Source organism: Cavia porcellus, unplaced genomic scaffold (genome assembly GCF_034190915.1).
Source record: "Cavia porcellus strain 051 isolate PalLab524CR breed Dunkin Hartley unplaced genomic scaffold, mCavPor4.1 scaffold_5, whole genome shotgun sequence".
Lineage (NCBI taxonomy): Eukaryota > Metazoa > Chordata > Mammalia > Rodentia > Caviidae > Cavia > Cavia porcellus.
This window is the reverse complement of record NW_026947488.1, coordinates 17,948,117-17,967,532: the sequence shown is the minus strand read 5'-3', so window position 1 is coordinate 17,967,532 and position 19,416 is coordinate 17,948,117. Positions and strand designations below refer to the sequence as shown.

Here is a 19,416-nt window from a genome sequence, read left to right as displayed (position 1 = left end):
CCAAGACGCTTAGTAAGCTCCAAGTGGGGTGAACTCAGAAAGATCCTCACCTAGACACATATAAATGAACTGTTGAGATGCAAAGACGAAGAGTATCATCACAGCAGCAATAGAGGAGCTGGGGATTTAGCTCAGCAGCATAAGCGCCTGCCTGACAAAGAGCTTATGAGTTTGATCCCTGCTACAAAAAAAAAAAAAAAAAAAAAGCAGCCGTAGAGAGGTGAATTGCTACATATAACAGACCCTTAATAATATTAACAACTGACTTTTCATCAGAGATCATGAAGCCCAGAAGGCAATGGGATGGCATATTTGGAGCATTCAAAGGAAAATACTATAAAACAAAACTTTTATATCCAAAACAATATCCTTAAAAAATAGAGGCAACATGAAGACATTTCTAGGAAAATGAAAACAAGACACTAGTTATCACTAGAAAACTTGCTCTATAAAAATAATGAAGGATGCTCATTTTCTTCAGGCCAAAGTGTCAGGACTCTGGAAAGTGACTCAAATCCACATAAACAAATGCAGAGCACCAGTAAGTGTGATAACATAAGTAAGTACAAAAGGCAATATAGTAATTTATTTCCCCGTGACTTTTTATTTATTGTAAAAGACAACTCCATGAAGCAAGAAGTATAAATCTGATTATCATACAAAGTAGAAAGATGTAATCATGTAAGAAAAATAACACAGAGGACAAAAGGAAGGGAATAAGGGGGAGATGTGAAGAGTATAAAAATAGGTCATGGAGAAAAGAAAGAAAGGAAAAGATGATACATGTGTATATATTCATATTTATACACACACATACAAGATAGATAATTATATTACTAATCTCTATTAGTTCATCAAAAAGAATGGTTCGTGCTTTCATTGTTGGATGATTTTTTTCATGCCTGTATCTTGTAATCTGAGCAACTACTTTGAAGATAACAATACACGATATATTAATCATTGTTAACCTATTGTTTTGTTTTGAAATTCTGTGTCATCATTTTTATTCTTTTTTTATTTTAACATTTTCTTTAAAAAGCATAAAATGTCTGGATTAGCCACAGCCATAGCAACAGAAGGTGAGTGGTTGCCAGGGGCTTGAGACAGAAGGAAATGCAGAGTGGTTGTTAATGGTTACGGGTCTTTTTTAGAGTGTTGAAAACATCCTGGAATTCAATAGTGGTTGAACCACTTTCAGAATACACTAAAAAATTGTTGGGCTGCAGTTTAAGAGTAGGGCTGGAGATGTGGCTCAGCAGTAGAGTTCTTGCCTTGCACGCACAAGCCCTGGGTTTGATCCCTAGCATCACAAATAAAAAAAAAAAAAAAGAAAGAAAAGAAAAAGAATGTGAGTATGTGAGTTTCATCTCAGTTTTTAAAAATAGAATGGATCCAACATGGATACGCCGGGAGGTCAGTCTCTCTGGGCTCTGTCCAGGTGGCATAGGGGAGCATAGGGCTCTGCCCCGTGATGTACAGTCCTTTCCCACACCGTTGGAGAAGAAGCTGGGCCTTGTGTCCACGCCTGCATATTCCTACAACTTCTCAGAGTCCTTTGGGCAGTGACCGTGGAGATAAACCATGCAGAAAACAATATCTAGTCAACTTAAGCCTTCAAACTTGAGCTATAGGGGTCTAGGGTTTAGCTCAGCAGCTGGCACAAGCACATGCCAGACAGGTACCACAGCTCAATCCCCAGTATCAAAAAAAAAATAGGTAAAGAAATAAATTTGCATTACAAACCTAAAAAAAAAATAGAATGGAAACATGACTAGATCTTTGTAGTACAAGGGATCTCTTCCCAAATCCTACATCTATCACCTGGGTTTATCTAGGTGGCCTTTCTGCCATCACCTTGAATCTCTTGATCTGTCTATTGATATTGATATTAATATTGATATTGGTGTTCACATTGGTGTTGATATTGATGTTGACATAGATCTAGATACTGATAGGTATATAAAGAGATACAGAGAGAGGCCAACGTTTGACTCTACCATCTTCCTTTTTTAATCTTTGGAAGCTCTAATCTTTACACTCTCAGGTCCTAGTTAGGATCTCATCACAAGGATCACTAGCCTTATTTGCTTCTGGTTGAAATGTCCAAGAGAGAATATGTTTAAAGGATTGAGTCCAGAACCTGGTGAGTCCAGGAACTGAGGATGTCTATGACAGGGATACTGGCAGACAGCTGCTCAGATAGAGAAGCTGAGAAGCCACAGCTCTGTGAGTAGCATGTGGCCTAAACAGATATAGCATGTATACTAAATATTTCTATTTTCTAATATTCTCTCGGGAAGTGATTCCCTGCCTGCCCTGACCAGCACAGGACCAGCTTTAGAGACTAGGGTTCAATCTAGCAATACAACTCTGCTCAAAAACGTTCACCAGTTCAAGGTCCTATTTTAGTTGAACATGTTCACCTTCTAGACTAAGATCTCTACCTACCTGTCCAGCCTCCTGGGCAGTTTCTCCTGGCTTTTATTATCCTCCTGGACATAACACGTTGGTCAATCTGAGCTTTCATCTCATGCATTCGACATGCGACTGAGTATTATATCGTTGACTGCATGGTCTTAGGATGCAGGGAGACCTGACTTGGAACTCCAACTCTGCTACTGACTAATTTGGTGAGCTTGGGAAAGTCACTGAACTTCTGGAGTTTCAATGTCCTTATGTGTCAAGATGAGGAACGAATTCACCTGTCTCCCAGGATAGTCATGCAGTGTCAATGGACAGAGTACGTGAAGAGCCTTACAGGACCACTGTCACCTTGTCCATCTTTCCCTTACCACTTTCACTCTTTGGTTCTGTGGCCATGAATCACTGCAGCTTACTTTCCTGGACACATGTAAGGGCATAGATCGCTCTTGGGACATCAGATTTAGGGATAGAAGAAGAGGGCTCTTCAGGATGGGAGAGCTTGGGAAATGTGTAACAGAGAGTTGATGGGATCCACATGGCCCAGAAAGCCAGTATGTCTGCACGAATTCTAGGGAGAGTCCTGGAGGCATCTAGCTTTGAGTTCTGGTTATTTCTGCAGCCAGCAGAGCTCCATTCATAGTAAGCAAGCCCACCCACACTTATCCTCTCTGCTGAAGCTAGATTAAAAGAGGTTGCAGAGACTTGCATGTTATCACCTAATTTACTCAGGTAAGATCATTTTTCTCCTCCATCTCTTCTCCTTCTCAGCTCCCTCACCACTCCAGACAATGGATTTTTATTCCCTTTACATGAGTCCCCACCTCTACCCCCTAGATGTGATAGAAATCGTCATCCTGTGTGGCCTTTGTGGAGAGCTAGCTGCGGCTTCTGCCAATGTTTGAGAATGTGTTGAGTGACTCTCCAGGCTCAGGCAATATCAGCAGGGCACGGGGGATCCTTGCGCAGGGAGCAGAGGCACACAGGACCTGTCAGTGTAGCTGCCAGGACTTCTGCCAGCTTCCAGAGGAGGGCTAAATTGGGACTTTTCTTAATCTCACTGGCTGAACACATCTTTAGGTCCACTCTCACCCACCCAACCCAAGTTTCTAGAAGCATCTGGGTGATTCCAATTGGTCCAAATGGGACTCTGCATTGAATCATCTATGATGCCCTGAGTTAATTTTACTTCTTTAGATTCTAGAGCAGGGCGGTTTGGGGGAAAGTCAGGACCAAAACAAGGCAGTGAACTTAGTTTCCAATGCTAGTGGTCACAAAGGTCTGATAACTACAGGACAACACAAGTGTCCCATAATTAGAGTCTGCTGTCCTGTTCCTGAGAGTCAATTGTCTTACAACAATGGCCGTGCTGGACCACCAGCAGTTCACTCAGCTCACCCTCCCTCACATTCCGATCTCATGAGAGAAGAGTGCCCTAGTTCTCACAGGCTTAACCCTCTCCTGCCAGGAGCCCCAGGACCAGCCCCGAGGAGGGCAGGCTCACGATCTGGAGCGGGCATCCAGCGGGAAGAGGCAGAAAGGATTACGGAGTGACTATCTGGGGCAGCTTGCACTTTGCAACTATGACTGTGTTTCTCACTCAGACCTAATGAAGCGTGACTTAGGAAGCTGAAGCACAGTCAGACCCCTGGGGATTCTGATTGTACTAGGATTTAAGAGGCACTGACCAAATCATTACCTCTTTCAGGGAACAGAGTTGACTAAAAGAACAGATTTTCTTTCTTCCCTACATACATCTGTCCCTCAACCCGTCAAAATAACCCTCTTCCTTCTCAATGAAATTGTGGGTGACTCAGCCACAGAAGGCACTGTGGTGTAGTGACAGGGACACATATTTTGCCCTAAAATCCAAGTCATATCCTGGCCGCCAGCCACTAGCTATTTAATCTTAGAAAATTGTTTCATTTCTAAGTGGCAGATTTCTTATCTATTGCTATAGCTTGAGGATAACTATGCATCCCTGTGCTGGATGAAAGAAAGAAATAAGAAAGAAAGAAATAAAAGGGAGAGAGAGAGAGAGAGAGAGAGAGAGAGAGAGAGAGAGAGAGAGAGAATAACTAGGCCTTATAATTTTGCTTAATTTTGTCATTTTCATCTGTCTCCTCTAGAATATAGGTTCATATAAGGCATGGTTTTCATCTGTTTTGTCAGTGCTGGATCTTCAGTGTTTAAAACACCACCCAGTGTATGACAGTGCCTGTCTGTGTCTCTGTGTCTGTCCGTGTGTCTGTCTCTCTCTGTTTAAGTGAATCTTCAAAAAGAAATGATAGAGACTCAGATACATTTTCTCCAAAGTCATAATGCAAGTAGAGAGCAAAGCACCCAGTCCCTGCAAGCAAACTACCCTAGAGATCATGTTTCTGCGCCAGGGGCCTTGGTTTGCAATTTACCATGATGTCCCACTAACCAGAGCGCTTCCATTTGCATTTCAAATCAAGACTGCTATACTCAGAGATTACCATGAAGGCTCAAGGATTTTTGGTTTTTGTTTTTAAGGGACACAGTCTTGCTCAGGTTGACTTCATACCCCTGGGCTCTAGTGATCCTCCTGCCTCAACTTCCCAAGAGGCTGGGACTGCAGGTGTACACCAGCTTCAACTAGAAAAGAAATCCCTTCTCTGTCTCCCCAAATCTCACTGTCATGTGCCATACTCAACCAGCAGGCATCCCAGTAGCTGCGGTCAGCGCTGACATGATGAAGAATTTAATCTTCTATGGCTTTGAAGTCTGGTGTTTGCACTTGTGAAGAACCCTAAGGAGAGCACCCAGCCCCTGAGAAGCCCCCATTTGCACAGATATAAACTGGTTGCTTATCCATTCAATAGAATCCATGAGAATCACGAATGTGAGCCTTGTGGCCCAACATTAATAGATCTGGAAGAGGAGGAGAATGAGTAAAATAAGTGGCCAAGGACCTGTGAGGTGGACGGAAACCAGGAAAGTCTGGTGCCTGAAAGTCAAGCAAAAAAACCCCTCAAGAAGGAGTCCTGGGAAGAAAATTAGGAAACAGTCCACATGACGACTCCATGGAAAGAAATAGAACGGGACTTTAGTAAATGGAGATGCAGCCCGCGTAGGAGGATTTAGTATGGTATGATGCCCTTTACTCTTACATGAGTCTTTAATTCAGTATAATCCCAGTGAGAACATCTCACGTGAATCCATGGGAATTTAGCAAAATTATCATAAATCTGAAACAATGGGTATGAGAGAATAGAATGGAATTTCCTGCAAAACAGCCAGGAGTGGCACTTGTTCAACTCATTTACCGACGCATGTTTTAAAAGGCAAGTGTGCAAACAGGGTAGAAAGCGGGGGATGGAGAGAGGGACACGGGGCTCTGGAGTTCGAGTGTGGACCCCAGGATGTTCACCAAGGGACAAAGGTGGTGTTTCATGTTTGGGGAGAAATGATGACTTATTCATTAAATTGTATCTAAATTGGGTAACCATTTGGATGAAAAATTATGCTAGAGACTATCTTCCATCTCCCTTCAAAATGAACTTCAGATCAAAAATGAAAAGAAAAAGGGCAATCCATATTGTTCAGAAGAAAACAAAAGGATATGTTAATGATCTTTAGAAAAATAAAAGAAAAAGATCAACAGATTTAATTGCATAAGAGAAACTTCCTAGAGAGAAAAGAAACCATAAAGTTAAAAGATACATACTACTCTGAAAGCAAAAACTAGTGCTAAATAGATAGTAACACATAAATCATTAATTGAGTTAATATCATTAATATATTAAGTTCATTAGTATTAATTTTGGAGTAGGAGTAAAATTGAGGACTGAGTAATATTTTCTTGGGAAGAAAAGAGTATTAGACTCTGCCCACATGTCCACTTCTACTTCTGTCTCCCTGAAGGCCACTAGGCCAGCTTCTTTCCTGAAGCATATCACTTCTCCACCCAGGTGGTTCATCCTGGACCCTCCCACCCTCTCCTCTACACCAGACAGTGGTATGGGCCAGAAGCAGCCCAATGAGCTCCTGCCCGAAGAGGACAGGCTGGGAATCTTGTGCAGTGAGTTTCCTTTGGCAAGGGAAAGAGTTCCTCAAGTCCTTGTTTTCAGGAAATAATGTGATACATGAAAGTGCAGCTCAAACATTAATTATCTGTTTCAGTCTTTAATAAAGGATTTCTTATTTACAGCAAACTACACTGTCCTAGGCACTTGGAAGGCTGGGAAGTCTTCTGATCATGTTTGTAAGTTTTAAGGCGATGTGAGAAGGCTTGGATTTAAAATGGAAAACCACAACTCACAGCATTCCCTGCCAACACTATCTACTGCCTTCTGTGGAGGTCAGAGAAGCCCTGGGTGTGGGTATCCTAAATTTACTGAGCCTGCTGTGGATCAGGCACTATGCCAGCCCTTGGAAGTACCATGCTGACCGTGAGTGTCCTTTTATTAATTTAATATCAGGTCCAAAGGCTGGGTCACAACACATCCAAAACTGTGCTATGTTGGACCAGCACAGCCTATTTCAAAACTGCTGAAATCCACTGCCTTTTTTCCCATTTGATTCTGATGCTGTTCTAAAAAAAGGCTGTGCACATGCATGGGGTGTGTGTGTATGGGAAATCTTATCAGAAATGCAGCTATTTAACCCACTGTCACTTTGTAAGAATATCATTGAATTTTTTTATGGAAAACATGTTTTTGGTTGGGCCCAGCTTCAGGACAAAGGGAAATTCACAGAGCAGAGTTGATAGTGTTTAAAAATGTTAACTTTGTTGCAGCATCGCTGCCCAATAATGGAAGAATCCTTGACACATCAAGGCCAGCCTAGCTGAGACCTGGCCCCTAGGCTTGGGAATCGGGCCCCTCCTCCCAGCTGTCACAGAAAGAATTCTCCTAGCCCTGTGGTCACATGCCACTCTCTCAGTGCTTGGGAACAAAGTTAGGATGTGATGTCCTAGACTCTGTTTTTCTGGAATAGCATAGAAATCTGTGTGCTATCGATTCTGGAGAATCAGTTTCTATGTAGGGAGCTAGATGATCAAGGTTGCCAAAACTCTGCACCTGTTTGCTCCTTTGTAGAAGAGAGACTACACAAACAAACTTCATTAGCCAAAACTTAGTGAGGTCAGACCCACAGGCCACTCATTCCCATGTTATTCTGCCTGCACACACATTTCCACATTCTAGTTAGAATTGCAGGCCAACCTGAGGGCAGAATGCAGGTTGAAGTGGTGGCTGCACATGTTCTGGGCTATTGCCAGTTATGTGTCCCAAGGCCCCAGTTTCCTGGTGTTCCTGACATGTTCTGTGTCAGTGCACCAAAATTCTGTGCTGCCTCTTCCATGGTGTGAATGCTTGAGGAGGCATCTTGCCAACTAGAGACTATTTCCCAGCATGCCTTGCACCTAGTCATGTGATGAGTCTCATAGAGGAAAAGGGACCAGAGGGAGGTGCCCCTTCTAAACTGGGTTTATGTGAAGCAATGGAAACTTCCTTCCCACCTCTGAGCTTCACCTGTCTGTTGGATGCAAAGAACCTTGTCTGGTTCTCTGACGCACGAGAGAAAAAGAGAGAAAAAAAAAAAAAAAAAGAAAGAAAGAAAAAGAAGTCTTATTGCAGGTATAGGAGGGCTGCCAAAGAGAGGCGGGCACACTCCAGAAGCTTCTGGAAAAAGCCGCAGGTTTTATTTGGAATTTGACAGGAGGCGGAGTTAAAGGGGCGGGCAGAATGACGTAAGTGACAGCTGATTGGAGGAACTTTGGCGTGTGCCCAAAAAGCAGATTTAAATTTTGGGTTCACAAGAAGAACACAGGGAGGCGCCGTCTAACGCCATGTTAATCCGCTTATGGGAAAAACCTGTCAGACCTCAAGGCCCCGGAGGGCATGGACCCCTTGTTAGAAGAAGCCTGGATCCCTGACTCACCAGATGGAGGAAAGCTGTCAACTGATAAAAACACTTAGATTGGACTCTGGCGAAGTGAGCTATTAAGAGAAAGAGTTTACTTGTTACAGCACCTAATACTACTCTAAAAGTTGTACATCATCCACATACTCACCTCTCCTGGCACAAGCTCCCTGGTTCTTTTGCTGTCAGAACTCCTGGACATCCACAAATGACACCTAGCTGACCAAAAAAATTGGATCACTGATATTACCAATTCAGTCACTGAATGGATACTTGTAACTCATGTGCTACGTGCAAGGAGCTGGCTAGGCACCCTGAATGCCACACAGAGTCCACCTACCCTTCCTGCAGAAGCTTTGGTCTGATTTTCCCCTCAAATCCAGATGCTGGACTGGGACCTGAGACTTCATTCTGTTATCTGGGGATCCAGCCCAGGCTATCATCTCCTGGTCCTGGACTTTCTCTTCTCCAAAACCATCCCATCCTCACTGAGAGTGACATAGCCTTGAGATTGCAGAGATTGTCACCCCTTGAGACTGCCACTTCCTGTATCTTTAAGGAAAAAGTCCAACCTGAAAACCTCACCTTCCATTCTCAGCACTCTGGTCTGTCCTCTCGCTGCTTCCCGCAGAGACCTCCACAGCCACAACCTCTCTCTGTAGTGTAGTTTTCCTTTCTGCATTCCTTTCTTTTTCAATGTAGAATCAACCTTGATACTGCAGAGTTCCATTGCTCCTTTGCAAATGCCTCAGCCCTCTGGGGCAAAAGACTGGGGACCTGGTGTTCTGGTGCATGTTCAGACATCCTTGGTGGCCAATGGGCTCCAGTGGTTCTTCAGGGCTATCCTACACACACACACACACACACACACACACACACACACACACACATGCAACGCACCAAAATTTGGACTGAGGACACTACAGCCCATGCCTGGGAACAGACACAGGAATTACTAATGTCTTTAGAAGCTTACAGTGCTGTCTTTCTAAATTGGAGAGATTCAGGCCTTGACCAGCAGACACAGGTTGACACCAACTCTACTCAGTCCCTTTAGAGTATACAACCCATGCAACTGTGCACCATTTACTTGGCTTTGCACTCCTACAGCTGGCTCAAGGGGTCCTCCTCTGACTCCCCTCTCTGGCTACATCGAGGTCCTCTCTTCCATGCCCTGCATTCTCTATCAACAGACAGTACCATGGGGAACCCTACTTACAGGAAACCCTCCAAACCATTCTGCCTTTGCTCTTGCTGTGTCTTTGGACCTACGAGCCCCTGTCTCTGTTGAGCCAGTTTTTGGTCATTCCTGAGACTCTGTTTTGAGTGTCCTCATCTAGTCCCTCTGTACAACTCACACCCTCCCTTCTTACCTCTGTAGACCCTGGATCTTCCTCATCAGTACAGCTCTACCCTGCAGCATCTGCCCACAGATCTGTCTGAACATAGCCTCTCTCCAGTAGGGAGAGGCTACATCTTGGTAGCCTCTACATCTTGGTAGCCTCTAAACCCTGGAGCTGGCAGCAGAGGACCACAGAAAATGGAATTAAAGACATAAATGGCTTTAGTCTCAGAGTACTTGGTGGGACATTGGTCCTGAGGGAGACATTCGCTCATGATTCATGGGGTCAGCAAACACTTTGTGACTACACGGGAGGATGCTCCTGGTGCTGTGCTCCCACAGCTGAGTAAAATACCACCTGCCCTGGGCTGTGCTCTGAGGGAGAAGGGGGTCTGGGGCTGTGTGAGGTGTCAATCCCAGATCTTGTCTGAATCTGCTTTTGGCATGAGCCTCTTGGTCTTGGATGCAGAGGCCATTACAGAGCTGGGCAGCCAGCACCCCTTTCTAGGACAAGACCGTATTGCTTTGCTAAACCTTGAAGAAGTCATCTGCTCATCCACTGTTGCTACAATTGCCATTTTAATAAGCAAGTTTAGGAGATTCGATTAAGATTGGGAGCTTCATCCCTTTTGGGGGGGGGCAGTTCACAATTGGTGTTTTTCTTTGGAAGAGCATGAGTGGGGCCCTTTGCAGGGGTTTTAATACAGCAAGTAGCACAGAGAGAAGGGAAAAAAAATCAACTTTGGTTCAAAGATGCCAATAATAGGGGGTTTCTTTTCCCAGTCTCCCCACGGAAGGTTGTTAACAGCGCAGGCACAATTGGGCATGTGGTTGGCCTGCTCAGACAGGGGACGTGTGCTGCTTTGTTAGGACGACTGAATAGGATGTCCCTGCACCCAGACCTGGCCTCCCAGCTAACAAAGGGCCCCTTTGTCACTCTGGGCAAAGAGTGCTGCGGGGAGGTTGCCACAGCAACTCAGGGACACAGACTTAACGTGCAAGTGACGTTTCAGATGGGAAGTGGTCATTCAGAAATTCAGATTTCACTATGTAAAGTGGCTTCCTTCGCTGGATGTCTTAAAGGAAACACATAAAAAACAAAGGAAAATATAAATAAGCCAACAATAAATATGCAAGCAAACCAACACATAGCACATTGAAGTTCAGTGTGCTGGTTCCTCCTCTCTGGATGAAAAAGTTGGGTGAGAAGACTTGTTGGAGGCAACGTTGGGGCCCATGGGTGAGTTATGATTTTTTTTAATCCAAAAGATAATAATTAGACAGCATTAAAGACAGTTTGAAAAGCCAAATCATCTGGAATTCCTCCCTCCAGGCACAGAACTGTCTCTGTCTCTGTTCATCAGTGCTGCCGGATGACTCACTGTGTGCCAGGCCAAGACCTCAGGTTCCCACTGTCCACGGTGGAAGATGTAGTGGGGCTCCCTTGTATGAGCAATCTCTGCGCAACTGTATCCAGCCTTTAGTGTGTGTGTGTGTTGGGGGGCACCAAGCAGTCCCCTGTCAGAGTAGTAACTGATGCTGTGCAGGGAGAGAGGCCAGCAGGGCCTGACGGGGGACAGGGGGATAATGGGACCTGGAATTTGCAGTAGTGGCACTTCGTTGCTATTTGCTGGACGAAATGAAGGAAGGAAGGAAGACAGGGAGGAAGGGCTATCTCTGCATTTTTTTGAGAGGGGAAAGCATGGTAAATACAGCAGGATGCAGGCAAAAGTGGCAGGCACAGATAAGTTTACACAATGACCCTCTTCACATAGGAGAGACTTTCCCCTCAGCACATTAATGTGACAGTTTAATAAACAGTGTTGAAAGAACGCTGCACTGAACACCTGTATATCCACCACCTACATTCTAACTATTAATGCTTTGCTCTCTCGGCTTTGTGTATGCGTATTCACCCAGGCATTTCCCGACCACCATCAAGTCATTTTACGATGGGGAGCGCTTTCCAAACTGCAGACATCCTTTTATTCCTCCTAAAATACATAAACATGCATAACATTAAAGTCTACTGTTCATTTCCATTTTTCTTGCGATTTGAAATTTACTTGTAGTTACATGGTTAAATCTTAAATATACATTTGCTGACTTTTGATGAATGCTTCTATTTCAGAAAAAATCAATTAAACTATTAATTAAGATCACTCCAGAAAGTACCCTCATGCTCCTTCTCAATCCCAACCTCCAGCACACATACTCTTTTGCCATTTACTTTGGAATTACTATTATAATTTTTCCACATTGCTTCATAGTCTTCATGGTAACCCATTTTGCTGTTCACTCACACAGTTGGTTCTTTAGTCACCCACGGTCTTCACTGGCCCAGACACAAGGCTCTGGACCTTACATGAGATTCAAGTCTTGGGGGCCAGATGGTCTGGCTTGACTCTCAGGTCCACTGTTTTTTTTTTGGGGGGGGGGGAGTTATTTAGCTTCTCTGAGCTTCTCTTTTCAAGACTATGACATCAATGCTGAACTCTCAGTCTTTTTGGGTGGGTTCTATGACAAAATGCATGCCCAATACTTAATGCATAATAAATGTTCAATAAATATATTTGTCTAGAGGGATGACACAGCTGAATGGATGCTGTCAAAGGACTTTTCCTTTAGACTTTTCCTAAACTGTCTCTGTTCAATTCTAGCTGTTAAAAGTTCCACTTTGAGTGTTTTTCAACCAGGAAATTTATGGCTCTGTAGAGTGATTTCCCAGGGTCCAGGAGGTGACTGTAAAGTTGTAGCGTTTTATTTTTATGCTTTGTCCTGATGCTCCCTCGAAGGCACCTATTTACAAAGCCACCGTCCTTACCAGAAGGCCCATCTTTACCTGAAGGGGCTTTGTGAAAAGTCTTCAAGGTGAAAAGAAGCAGACAGCTCTGTCCTTATTCCCCTTTGCCCAATCATGTATATCCCTGAGGCCACACAGATGACAGAGGACATGGGGTGAGAGAATATGGGGTGATGAAGAACATTCAGGCCCAAGAGGGGTATCTGAGGACAAAGTGTGGTATTATTCTTAGAAAGGAGAAATGTTAGCAGACATCCTCTCACCGAAATGAAGGCACCTTAAGCTCACAGAGTGCTGAGTCCTGACAGCTCACCCCTGCCCAGTGGTGAGCTAACTGAGGAGGAGCCCAAAGTCAAAGACAAGAGATACCTCTGTCTCCGCCTAACTCCTCCTACAGGGCCCAGCTCGGTGGCTTTAGCTCTTTCAGAGAGCTCTCCTGTGTTCCATCCTGCTTTATACTCATACGATGTCTATCAAATTTTATTTAATTGATGTTTACGCGTCTCCACCATTCAGCAGTAAACACAATTTGTGTTTTGGTCATAGATGAATTTCTTAGCCCTAGGATATACTCAAGAACGTTTTTTAAAAAATGAGTTTAACAGCATTTGCCTTTCTAAGTTCAGGTACTTTATATATATTATCTTTCTTTTAAAATTACCATTTTAACCCTCATACTATAGAAAATTTGGTGAGAAGAGAATACAGAAAATAGAAACACAGAAGCTGGATGTGGTGCAATCAGTGTTCTGTGCAATCACAGAACTCTGGGAGGCTGAGGCAGGATGGTTGCAAGGTTGAACGACTTAGCAAGATGTTATCTCAAAATTAAACATAAAAAGGGCTAAGAATATAGCTCTGTGCTAAAGCCCTGGGTTCAATTCCCAGTACCCTCATACACACAAAGATACAGATTAAATACATGGTTTAAGGATAACAAACTTGAGATGTTTTTGATTAAATAGATACAATATAATAGATAATAGATACAATAGAAATTTTAAAATAATACTAGAAACAACTTCATATTGATACATTTTAATAAAGGAAATTTAAAATTTTATAAAGAAGTATAATTTACATTTACAGTGTAAGATATGATATAATGACTCAATTATAATGTAAGATATTATATCTGTTATCAAAATTTTTCTGACTTGTTAAGCAAAACAGAATAATCTTGATACATAAAGCAGTTTGGCAACAGTACCACACAGGGATTTGAGGTCAATTTTAGCTACTAATATAGATACAAGTTCAATTTAGCAGTGTATTAAATAATAAATTATGATTACATGGAACACTCCAGAATTATCTCAGAAATTCAGGGATGGTTCAATATGAATAATGTCTATTAATGTACTATATAATATTAATAGGTTAGCAGACAAGACCCAACAATTCATTCAGTAGATGCCAAAAAAGTATTATAAACTATAACTAATTTATACTAGAATAAATCTCTAGACAGACCAGGAGTAAAAAGTAACTTTATTAACTGACAAAGAGTTCCCCCCCCTAAATTTACAATTAGTAACTTCCTTAATGGCTAACTGGTGAAATACAAGAAGTATATTCATTATTCATAAAGCAAGAAACAGACAAATATCCCCATACCATCCATTCTGTCAAACATTGGCTCTAGAGATGCTAGACAATGCAACAAGAAAGGATGAAGATTAAAAAATAAAAGATAAAGATTAATAATGATGTATGTTTGAATGTTGCTAAGAGATGAGATCTTAACCTCATGATTAAAAGTGGTATTAGTTTAGTTTGGTTTAATTTCACAGTGTATACATATATGAAAACATCAGGTACACTGTAAGTGTATTTACATGCACATTCCTTTCCATTTATTTATGAGAAGGAAGAGACAGATACAAAAGTGCTGAATTATGGATCCTCTCATTGCCCTTCTGTGTCCTGTAACCTGAACAATTTGGAGTTTTTTCCTAAAAATGTGTGTGTGTAGATAGGAAGTTTCTCACAAGCTCTACCTCATCAAGAGGTGGGCATGAGGCATCCCTGCTGGGTAAGCCTCTGTGTTAGTCATTGGGGGCACCAACATGCAGGACTCATTGTCCCACCCCTGCAGAAACTCATGGAGCATGTGCATTATTCTAGCTGGGTGAAGTTGAGGCTAATAATCCTGTACACACATGGCTACTGGAAATGGAGTCAGAGTCTTGGAGAAGTCTTCATTAAACATGTGTCACTTGAACTGAATCTTACAGAAAGAGTCTTAATAGCTGAATAAAAAGAGCACAGAGTTAAATCCTCCCAGCTCTTTAAAGCTCCCACATGGCAGTGACACACACCGGTCTGTTCATGTTCCTTTAGCTAAAGCAAGCCATGTGGTGACACCTAAATTGGAGTGAGAGGGAAGGTACAGTTCTACGTTGTGTCCATAAGGATGAAGATTCATGTTCAGTCCTGAAACCTATGGCTTTGTAGTGGGTCTTCTGCTATAGCTGTTTTCCAAAGGCTTGGTCATTTTGATTCACAGGCAACACACTTCCCAGGTAAAGGGACCACAGGTGAAGTGTGGCTCATTTCCTTTAGGAATCCCATGGGTATGTAGACATATCTTTTTTTGTTTTGTTGAGACAGGGTCTTGCTGTGTAGTACAGGGTGGCCTTGAACTCACTATGTCGCCTAGGCTGGCCTTGAACTTGCAGTGATCCTCCTGTCTCACCCTCCTGTGCAGGGATCACAGGCATGCACCACCACACCAAGTAGTAGGCACACCTTGTGTTAACCAGGTCTTACTTTTCTGCATTCGGATACCTGTGCCATCTGGAGTCTTGCAGACATGGAGGGACTCCCCCTTCTGGGATTAACCAATTCCTAGAAATAGCACACAACTTGCCTGTGAGTGTACTTTACAAAAGTAAGCCATTTCATCCAGATCCTCCACCTCCAACCACCTTCTTTATTGGGCTGTTACACCCTGTCACTCTGTACTTGCCCCAAGCACCCCAGAGTGGCACCAGGCAACTAGGGACAGTCCCTAACCTCAGATCCACCGACATATTCAAATTAGCCACTCCTAACCGTGCTTATGCTGCCTGCCTGTTCCTTCCTGTGGAAGCCACATAAAGGCTCTTACCCACAGTTCACCTCCTCCTGCTGCCTCTTGGCTGACCCCAGGGCTTCCCCATGTGGCCCCCCATGGATGATGTGCCACCCTTCCTCTTGGGAGCCGTGTATACACCAAGCTGTATTTTCCACGGCAGTCATCTTCTAACCTGTTGGTTTCACCATATCTAAATAGCAATAACAAGACACCTAAAATTTTGTCAGTTATTTATGGCACAAGAAGGTAAAAGCTGCAAGATACTCAATCAGAGGCTCTGGTTCCTCAAACTAGGCCACTGCAGGCAGGGCAGAGCCAAGCTGACCCCAGTCAAGTTGTACAATGGTGAGACCTGAGCCTCTCCACTCACAGATTCCTCTCGAGGTCACAATGAAGGGAGAAGTGGCCTCAGCTGACCCTGAGGACAACACATGAAGCTATGCTGTTTCTTCAGGGAAACCCAGTGGTCAATTTTCTGTGTGACCAACTGATAACACAAAGAGCAAGGTCAAGCCTGAGCCTTGCCTGGCTTCCTTCTTGGACCTCACCGTCAGACCTTCCAGATGCTTCTGTGGTGCTGACTGGCTCCTCAGGAAAGGAAGTGGGTGTAGGGACTGGCAGGTTGGTGGCTGCCGCAGCTGCCTGACTCTAGGGACACCTGGTGACTGCCTGGAACTGACTCAGATGGATACCGTTTCATAGTTCTGGCTGAGGTTGGTGAGATCAACATAAGCAACGGGAAGTGTTCCAGGTGAGAGCCTCAGGCTTGGCTCTAGTTCTGGCTCCCTTTACTCTGGGGTGTTGAACTTCCCACACTGACTCAGTCTTTTCATCTGTAAAATGGCCACAGCAGGCTTATTTCCTGACCCAGAACGTCTTTGTAAAGGCTGACCCCCCGCTGCATTAGAGATATCTATTAAAAAATTAAAAAGTATAGCGAGCACTGTGACAAAATATCTAGATTCCTTCCGAAATCAGGATGGAGATAAGGATTGCTGCTATTACTACTTCTCTCCAATAGCATATGGTGATAGTGACCAGTGAAACAATGCAAGAAAACAAATGAAATGTATGAGGATTGAGGAGAGAAGACAAATCACTGTTACAGAAGAAACAGAAAATGGCTAGCCAGGTGTGGGGGCACACTACTGTAATCCCAGCACTTGGGAGGCTGAGGCAGGAGGATCACTGCAAGTTCAAGACCAGCCTGGGCTACAGAGTGAGCCCAAGGCCAGCCTGAACTGCATCACAAGACCCTGTCTCAAAACAAAACAAAACAAAACAACAAAGAATCTATAGATAAATTATTAGAATTAATAAGTGGTTTTGCTGGTATTTCTGGGTATAAGACTATTATTTAAACATCCATTTTTAGATTAAATTCCAGATCTATATGGCTGAGTAAGAGATCACCCTAAAACACTTAAAATAATGAAAATACTCATTGTTTTCATGGTTTCTGGATATTTTAGATTCTGAAAGGGCTCAGCTGTGCATTTTATGACTGAATGTGTCACAGCCAAGCAATGGGAAGAACTGGAATGGGAGGGGTTGACTCAGCTGAGGGCTGGCTAGGTGTCTTCCCCTCCTTATCCAGCTTAGGGTCTCCACCATTAGCTTCTTTGTGGGGTGAGTTTGTACTTCTTTAAAGTCCAGCAGCCTCAGATTTCTTACATAATGGTTTAGGGCTCCAGAGACAAGAATTCCAAGATAAGGAGTCAAGCAGAAGCCTCATCAATTTTTATTTCTGGTTCCAGAAGTCACACAGTGACATTTCTGCCACACTGATAAAAATATTCACTAAGACTAACCTTCCCAAAGGGGATAGTTACTAGACTCTAACCATTGGGAGAAGTGTTGAAGGATTTATGGACTTGTAAAACCACTACACTGTATCAGCAACAAACGAAATAATCATTAAAGTAGCATAAGGGGTTGGGGATTTAGTTCAGAGGCATAAGCGCCTGCCTTGCAAGTACGGAGTCGTGAGTTCAATCCCCAGTACCGATTAAAAAAAAACCAGTAGCATAAAAACCATAAAATACCCAGCTCTAAGTCTAACAGAGGATCTCTACATACACAACTACAAAACATTGCTGAGAGGAGTATTTTAGAAACCTTAAATAAGTGAAGGGACATACCATGTTCATGGATAAGAATTCATATTGTAAGTGTCCATTTTATACAAATTGACCATATTGTAAAAAAGTGCCCATTTTATACAAAATGACCTAAAAATGTGACAGCAATCAAAATCCTAGTAATGTTGCATGTGTAAATAAAGAAATAAGCTGATTTAAAAGTTTCTACCAAAGAGCATAGATTTCTGATTGAAAGATTTCTACAAAAATGCAAGGCAGTCTTAAAGAACAAAGTGGCCAGGCTTAACTTATGGTACGTTAGGGCTTTACAGAACTGTGGTGGTCAGAAGGTGTGAAAATGGCGTAAGGGGAGAAAAGCAGGCTAGCAGGACCAAATAGATTCAGAAACAGCCCCATGAACACACGGATTTCTTGATTTATTACAAAGCATTGCAGAGAAGTGGGGTGTGTGTGTGGTTTTTTCAATAAATCTAGTTGATATCTAAACAGAAAAAAAGAAAGGCCAATGGAAAATTCATTTTGATAAGGTGTGATACTGTATTTCTAGAAACAGGGCCTGCCGAAATTTATTTAGTTCTTTCCTTTATGAGCTGTAATTTAGCTCAGTTACCCTCACAATTTCAGTGAAAGCCTTTTCTCCACATCTATCCTGTGTTCCTAAATTTTACAGTCACAAATAGCTCAAGACCTCTATCGAGGAAGCCAAGCAGTAGTTGGGAGCTAAGTCCTAAGCTGGGCCCTGACGGGGCAAGAGTTTGAATCCCTTTTTCCCACAAATCACCCCATGTCCTACTGCCACACAAGAATCGGTTCTGGCTGCCTTCTGCCTCCTGGCTCTAAGGTGCCCATAGGCAGGGTAGTGAGTGGACGTGAGAGAATGGAGCCCACCGGTGTAAATTCTTGCACGAAAAGGGGAGGAGCAACAGCCTAGCAGCCTGTAAGCACGGTGTGAGGAATTAGGGGGATTCCCTCGCTCCCCACCAGGGAGCTCAATTCACAGGCATCTCCGTGGTCTAATATCGAAGCCATTCGGGACCAATTCAGGAAGTAGGATAAACAGAGGTCAGACACACATGAGACCATCCGCCAATCAGGTCCCAGCTCCCTGTTTTGGGTGTGGCAAGTCATTCCATTTCCTTTGCTTACTTTAGGGGACTGGAAGTAGATCCCCCCACTCAGAGCTTCGGACCCCAGGCCACTCCCAGTGCCCTCCCTTTCCCATGGTCATAGAGGGACAGCTCCTGCCTCTTTCAAGGGCTTTCAATTGTGGATCTTTTGAGGCAGTGCAGCCCACCCGCCTGGTACTCTGTTAGTGAAATCACAGATCCTGCCTCAGTTTCCTCACACGCAAATTATCGGTTAAGCTTATGGACACCCCCATCCCCACCCCGGGGCCCTCTCGCGGTAACTCAGGGCAGCCTGGTCTCGGAGAGGGGGCATCCTAAGAGGGCCGAGCTCCGTCCCCCAGGTAAGGCAGCACCACACCCATCTCCTAAACTATTGCAATCGTCACCTTCCTCTCTCTCCCGCCAACGCGCCACTTGGGGGCTGGGGCGGCCCAAACTTGAGGGCAGGAAGTGTCCCCCATCAGGAGAGGGGTGCCATACCGGCTTCTCCCTCCTCTCCCTAGGTGGCGAAAGGTGGGATAGGAAAGGGCCGTCTGCACCGGCGCACACCCCGCGCGGCACCTCGGCGGTGGAACTCGGGCGTGGGGCCCGCAGGCGGCCCGGCGGGGAGCACGGCCCTGCACGCGACGCCCCGGCCCCCTGCCCCCGGCGGC

The 19,416-nt window shown here is 43.9% G+C and overlaps 1 non-coding gene across 1 annotated transcript; it reads left to right on the top strand.

Moving 5' to 3' along the window:
• Positions 1 to 1,392: 1,392 nt before the first annotated feature.
• LOC111756196 (small nucleolar RNA SNORA73 family) lies at positions 1,393 to 1,596 on the top strand. The gene has a single exon (XR_002790672.1). It is a non-coding gene; the product is annotated as a small nucleolar RNA SNORA73 family (small nucleolar RNA).
• Positions 1,597 to 19,416: the final 17,820 nt, after the last annotated feature.